Raw genomic sequence first — 7,662 nt, forward strand, 5'->3', positions numbered from 1 at the left:
CAAATCATTAAATTAATAATAATTAGTAAATCATTATTAGTAATTATTAGTGCTAATCATATTATTCATTAATAATCTGTTGACTTAATTGATCGATGGAATTGGCCAAGAGGGGGTTAATTGACAATTAAAATTTTGGTGGAAGCTTTTGCAGAAAATTGAAAAGATTTGTACGATGATTTAGAGTGGTTCGACTTTCTCAACCAAAGTCTACGTCCACTACCTTAGCTATTCACACTAAGGATTTTCTAACAAATTCACTAATTTGTTCTTTCTTTTGAGGCCAAAGAGATAACCTTACAACTCCCTCAAGAATATACTCCAATTCTTGAGAACACTCTTTCTCAAAAAGAAGATTACAAATTTGTAAACTTACAAGGAAATCCTCACAAGGTAGGTTGTTTGCACAATTCTAGAACAAAGAAAAGAATACTAAAAAATGAATACAATTGAGTACAAGTAGTGTTCTTGAAAGCAAAATGAATATTGAATGAAAAATAGGCTTGAAATGCTCAAACTTGAGGTTTGATGCTTTCTCTTTGATTCTCTCTTGATTCTTGTTTCTTGTGTTTTCTTTTATTGATCAATGGCTTCTAAGCTTGTTTAAATACTCCTTCAAATGATTCTGAACGTTGGGGATGATTAATGGAGTCAATAGAGCCGTTTAAGTGTGAAAACAATTAATTAAATCAGTTGGGAGCGTCAGTGCATCGATGCATACCCAAGGTGCATTGGTACATCAAATGTTAAATTCAAATATTTTGATCGTTGGACCCTTAGTGCATCGGTGCACTAAGAGTGCAATGATGCATAAAATGCATTCGATGTTTCAAAATAGCTTGATTGCATCAATGCATGGCTGGTGCATCGATGCATCAAATGCATTCGATGTTTTCATAAAACTCTGAGTGCATCGATGCTTAGTATGTGCATCGATGCATGAAATGCATTCGATGTTCAATTTATTCCATGGTGCATCGATGCATGGATTGGTGCATCGGTGCATCACTTTGAAAAATTGATTTTAGGCTTGATTTTGGTTCAAAATACTTTGTGAAAATTGTTTCAAAAATGGTAAGTATAAAACACAATTTTACACATTTAGTAAGGTTTGAATTTTATCTTGAAAAGACTTGGAGTAATTGATTTGATATTCTATTAATTGAGTCGAATATACTTATAAAATCATTTGTCAAATCTTAAAATTCATTTAACTTTAATTTGTTATATCGAAACATCAAAAATGTTTTCAACAATCTCCCCCTTTTTGATATAACAAAACATGTGTATAATTTTAAGATTTTCTTTGAAAATAAATTTTGAAAAACAACTTTGAAATTACTCCCCCTTACTTTAACACTTCTCCCGTTTAAAACATTTTAACACTTAACACTTCTCCCCCTTTTTGTTAAATAAAAATGACTCAAAAATTGATTTAAACAAGGTTTTGAAAAACATATCCAATTAATTAGAAGTAAATAAGATTAAGCTGCTAAGATCACAATTAAAAGAGAGATTAGCCATTAGTTTCATAATCAATATTCATAATCAAACTGTGAAATTGCATAATTGGTCATAATGCAACTAAATTGTAAATGATGCAAAAATTAATAAACATTAAGCTCAAAATAAGAAAGATAAAATCAAACCAAATATATATAATAAGTTTAGTCAACCAAGCATCCAAATCATAACTCCTAACAAATTCAAACAATTAAGGATCCAAAATAAACAATCTAGAAACATCAAAAACAAATATCAATCCAAGTTTGAAATCCAAGAAAACATGGAAAAGGTCTAATCCATCAGAGGGTCGGGATGAGGAGGAAATCGTGCTTGTATCTCAAGGGAGAGAGAATCCATACGTGCAAGCATCTCCCTTTGAAACTCCATCTGTCGAAGTGATGATTTATCGCTTCGTGAGTAGCAGTCAAGTGAGATTCGATGGAAGCATACCGTATATCAAATGTCTCCAAAAACAAACAAAAATATAGAGGCACTTGATACTCTTGCAGAGTTTGTTCCGGTGAAGGCTCATCATCTGGTATGTGATCGTTGATATCTTGCATAAACTGCTGAAATTCTGGATCATCGTCTGCAGCCGGTGCCGGAGGAGGAGGAGGAGCACAAGATGAGCTACGAGCAGCTCGTGAAGAACTCGCTCCCGGAGTTTGCTTACCGGGTTGAAAGACCCAAAGACCGGTTTCCTCGTCTTGTTTTCAATCCGCTTTCTTCAATGAGGTGAGATTGATTTGATTTTGGAGAGGGATGTGATTGTCAAGAGAGACGTTTAGATCGAGTTTGATAAAAAAGTTACTAAGAAGACATCCATAAACTAATGTTTCGACATGTTTTGAAGGAACAATGTTTATGATATCCACTAGTTGACTAAATATAATGTGGGGCATATTTATTTTCTTCTTATTCTTGATACAGTGCATCCACCATAAATCCCTAGTACGAAGAGTGGAGTACCTATGTAACATCCTCCATACCGGGTTAGTGATCAAATTATGAAATTATAAAATTCAGTGACCAAAGTAGATAAATTGAATAGTTGAAAGATTTAATGGGAATGTTTTGTGTAGGATCAATTAACAAAGAAGGAGAAACTAAAGGGGTAAAGGAGTCTTTTAATAGGGGAAATAATTAAATATTAGATGAGGATATTTAAATCCACGAGGAATGCAAATGAAGAGAACAAAAGTTTCCAGATTTCTCTTCTTCTTCACTTCTTCTTCTCCATCGAGAGACCAAGCTAAATGTGAGTTTTCTTGTTGATTAAATTCTTGATGAATTTAAGGTTTCTTATTGATTCTTAGTTGATAACTAAGCTTAAGGAAAGCTTAGATTATCTTAAAACCATAAGATGAGGAGAATATGAAGAATCAAAGAAAGGAAGTAGAAAAGTGAAATCTTGGATTAGAGTTCCTAATAAGAATTACAAGTGGAATTTGACTTATCATAAAGCTAACTAAGAAGTACGAGGTGTTAGAATTCAAATTAGAACATGTTGGAATTTGGGTTAGATTCTTAAATTCTACATGGAGAATTGGATTTTTAAGTTTCAAAAATATGGAATGGATAATAATTAGTTTAAGTAAGAGTATGCAAGTTAAGGATATATAAAGAGGGGAAATATAAAGTGTTAAGTAGACTAAGAAGAGATTTTCGTGCTAAAATGACAATTCTGGGCAATGTGCATCGATGATAAATCCCAGAAATTGTTTAAGGTGCATCGATGCACATGCAGTGCATCGATGCATTAATTTAAAAAGAAAACATCGAATAGGATTTATGCATCGATGCATAAGGAGTGTATCGATGCATCCCCATTAAATACAAACATCGAATAAGATTTATGCATCGATGCATGGTGTAGTGCATCGATGCATACCTCCATTAATAGATGAAAATGGCTTTTCTTTTAGCCTAAGAAATGATAGTTAGAATATTAATTAGTATACTGATAAGTATCAATGAATTACTATGTAGATATCGAGCCTAAACGAGTTCCGGAACCATCAACAAGTAGGATCAATCGAGGGAGAGACAAAGAAATCTAGGTGAGTGCATATGCATAGCATGAATATGTATTTTATTTAGTTCTAGACTTGTGATAAGTCTAGATTCAATATTTTGATACATGATAGTATTTCATATTATGATATATGACATGAATCTATACCATATGCATTATGGGACATGAATATGCAAGAAAAAGTTATATGAGTTATGTGATAAAGGTATGAAAATAATATGTCTACGTGATACAAATAAGATAAATTGTAAAAGCCCATGTTATGTAAATGAGAACTATAGGTATAGTTGGCATGCCAAGGGTAGAGGGTCTATGTGGTCCTTCGGGACATATATGTATTCTTTGGAACATGTGTGAGGTCTGGTGAGACACATACTTGATCCTTGGCATATGTATATGATTCTTAAGGAATGATATGTGGTCCTTCGGGACATATATGTATTCTTTGGAACATGTGTGAGGTATGGTGAGACACATACTTGATCCTTGGCATATGTATATTGTCGAAACGATTTTTAAACCGTGGGAGGCGAGGGTGAGATTTTGGAAACCACGTCATTTTTTATTATTCTCTTTTCAATTGAATTTTTAATTAAAAACAAAGTGATTTTTAGAAAACCTCTCGTTTCGAAAATTTGAAAATCCGTTTACGATAAAAACATATGGTTCGAGGAGTCGCCACCAATCTTTGATTAGGGTGTGATTGGGCACCCAAAAACGTTGTCATTTTAAATAAGAATTAATTTTAATTAAAATGACAAATTTACGGTCTACATTACCAAAATCCAAGTTCGGGAGTCGGTTACGTGCGGGGAAGGATTAGCACCCCCACAACGCCCTAAATCGGTACCTAGTCGATTAATTAATGTCTTTGCAACGAATTTCACAAGTTCGAGTTTAATTTGATTAATAATCCCTTAGAACAACAAAATGTGATATTTGTAATATTCAAAAGCATTAAAGTAGATTAAATTAGAATTATCAAACCATTAGAAAGATAAAGAATATTCGATAATTTAAAGATATCGAGATCAGATCTTTAGTTCAGTTCTAACGACATTTTCTCGAAAAATTTAAATGGTCGAATATTTCCTTTTCTTTCGTTCCCAAATTTTAGAGTGAAGAAACAAAATTTCTTTAGGTTTTACTGTTAGGATACACTTGTAATTTAAAACTATCAAGAACAACTTTCCTGTAAGTTAAGAAAAAATATTCTGACAGTTTTAAATTAAAAGGGTATTACCCTTAATCTGATTATGTAATGGTGTCGGGTCATGCACGCGAGATTAACATGCTTTCAAAAAAGAAAAAAGAATACACCTAAATATATTCATATGAACAACATGCTTAAGATAAAATATACATGCATACACTTAAAGTACATCTAAATTAAATCTAAACATGCATAAAATGGTAAACAAAGGGACTAAAAAAAAATTTAAAAATAATGGGCCAGAAACACAAAAGATGCAAAATTCGATTAAACACACTAAATGGACTAAAATAGAACATGCAAAACATTCAAAGTCAAAAGTTTGAAACAACGAAGATTCAGAGACAACAATACTTAAGGCTAAAATAAAAGAACTCGAAACAACAGGCCAGAAATATAAACAACACAAAATACGAATTAACAAACGAGATGGACTAAAATAAATGTTCTGAAATTTAAGAGTCGAATACATAAAACTGTGAAAAACTTTAAACAACATGGTTCGTACTAAAATGTAACAAACATAAAGATTGAAAGCCCAATTTAAGATTTCCACAACATCAAAGCGAGGATTAAAATGAAACAACTAAGAACTACAGGGACTGCGACGTGGTTAAACCTCTCCTAGGCTCGGGTTCCAAACGGCGTCGTTTTGGAAACTGAATATATTAGGTGTATTTGGTTTATTTTTAACCTAATTTTCATTCTCCCTTTAGTTTCATTTTAGCAAACTTATCCCCCCCCCCCGCCGTTCTCAACTTCTCTCCCTCAAACTCTCTCCTAAGCCTCGACGAAGCCCAAAGCCTCCATGGTTTCTGCCGCCCTACGCTCCGACGAGGAGCTAAGACTCCATCTAGACCGATCCCGAGGATGAATCTTCTAGAAACCCCTCAAAACCTGAAAACTAACCCTAAAAATTCCCTCACAATTACCCATTCTGCTCCCTTCTCCAGTCAAAGGCCAACGCCGTGGCCAACCTTGTACCACTGGTTCCGATGAGAAACCTAGACCCCTCGGTTCCCTCACTCTCCCCTCACCCAGAAACCTAGCCTCATAGAACTCGAACTCAAGCTTCCTAGACCTGAAAACCCCTCAAGTCCCTAAACCGGAGGCCCAAACAGACATGCATGACTGGAAAGCAATGGAAGACAAAGGGGTTTACCTTCGATTCGATGAGGTATTAGTTCCTAGAAAAGATGATGAACGTATCTGAGCAGGAAAGGTAAGGATTTCTGACTTTTGGGTTTTCTAGCGGCTGATGGCTTTTTTTGTTTGAATCTTCTCTTGATGATCACTGGTTTTGTGATTATGTTTTTTTGGTTGTGTTTTTTTTCCTTCGATGATAGCTGATGAGTTGAGCGATTTTTGCTTGGATGATGATTGATAACTTTAGGGTTCTCCTTCTCTGATAATCGATGATCCCCCCCACTCCCTCTGGTTTCTTTGTAGTTATTTCTACTTGATTTCCCCTCTCCATTTTCTGTGCCTCCTGTTCTGTTTCTTGTTTGGTGTGTTTACAGGGCACTGGCGAGAGCAGGTCACGGGTGGCAGCTGTGGGGAGCCGAGCCTTGGTGTTGCTCGGTTGTGGTGCTGGCAGCAGCTTCACGTGGGAGCTGTTGGGTTGTGGGTGCTCGATCAGAGTGCTGTCTCGGTGCTCGGGAGTGGCGTGCTCGTGGAGCGTGTGATGCCTCGGGTTCCTCTGATGGATCCTGCAGCTGGCTCGGGAATCTGGTGAAGGCTGTGAGCCGTTGGATCGTGAAGCCAGATCCAACGGGCTTCCTGTTGTGGCGCTGAGGCAAGATAGAGGCTAGGGTTTTTTTCCAACCCTAGCAGTATGGGCTGCCAGTTCCGGGTTGTTGAGTTCGGGTTTGGTTCAAGCCTGTTGTAATCTGTTTTTTCATTTGGGTCTGTAATCATAAAAACGTTTATTTAGTGCAATTTTATTAAACATATCATAGATATATTTATTAAACACCCTACATAATTAAGCATACATGATAATAAACTAAAAATAACCTAAATGGATAAACACATGCAAAACATGGTAATGATACTAATTAGTAGTATATAAATAAACTGGAGTAAAAACTCGAACGAGAACCCTGGACAAAACGAGTGTCTACAGCTGCCCCTCTTTGCGCATTCTTGTGTTAACAAGAATAGGGTAAAGATAAAAAAAGACAGCGCGTTTTTGTCCAATTTCATCCTCGATTGGGAACTTGGTAAGGGATCTGCTCTAATCTTCCTTCACGGTAAGTGAGATTTAAAAAATCTTCGGCCAACGGGTTCACTTCCTCTTTCTTCAGGGAGTAGAACTCGAACATTCTTCTTCCTACGGGCTCGCTCTCTCTTTTCTTCAGGGAGTAGAACTCGAACAATCATCTTCCTACGGGTCTGCTCTCTCTTCCTTCAGGGAGTAGAACTCGAATAATAATCTTCCTACGGGTCCGCTCTCTATTTATTCAAGGAGTAGAACTCAAACAATAATCTTCCTACGGGTCCGCTCTCTTTTTCTTCAGGGAGTAAGAACTCGAACAATAATCTTCCTATGGGTCCGCTCTCTATTTCTTCAGGGAGTAGAACTCGAACAATAATCTTCCTACGGGTCCGCTCTCTTTTTCTTCAGGGAGTAAGAACTCGAACAATAATCTTCCTACGGGTCCGCTCTCTATTTCTTCAGGGAGTAGAACTCGAACAATAATCTTCCTCCGGGTCCGCTCTCTATTTCTTCAGGGAGTAAGAACTCGAACAATAATCTTCCTACGGGTCCGCTCTTTTTTTCTTCAGGAAGTAGAACTCGAACAATAATCTTCCTATGGGCTCGCTCTCTATTTCTTCAGGGAGTAAGAACTTGAACAATAATCTTCCTACGGGTCCACACTATTTCTTCAGGGAGTAAAACTCGAAC

Source organism: Hibiscus syriacus, unplaced genomic scaffold, assembly GCF_006381635.1.
Source record: "Hibiscus syriacus cultivar Baekdansim isolate YM2019G1 unplaced genomic scaffold, ASM638163v2 tig00116971_pilon, whole genome shotgun sequence".
NCBI lineage: Eukaryota > Viridiplantae > Streptophyta > Magnoliopsida > Malvales > Malvaceae > Hibiscus > Hibiscus syriacus.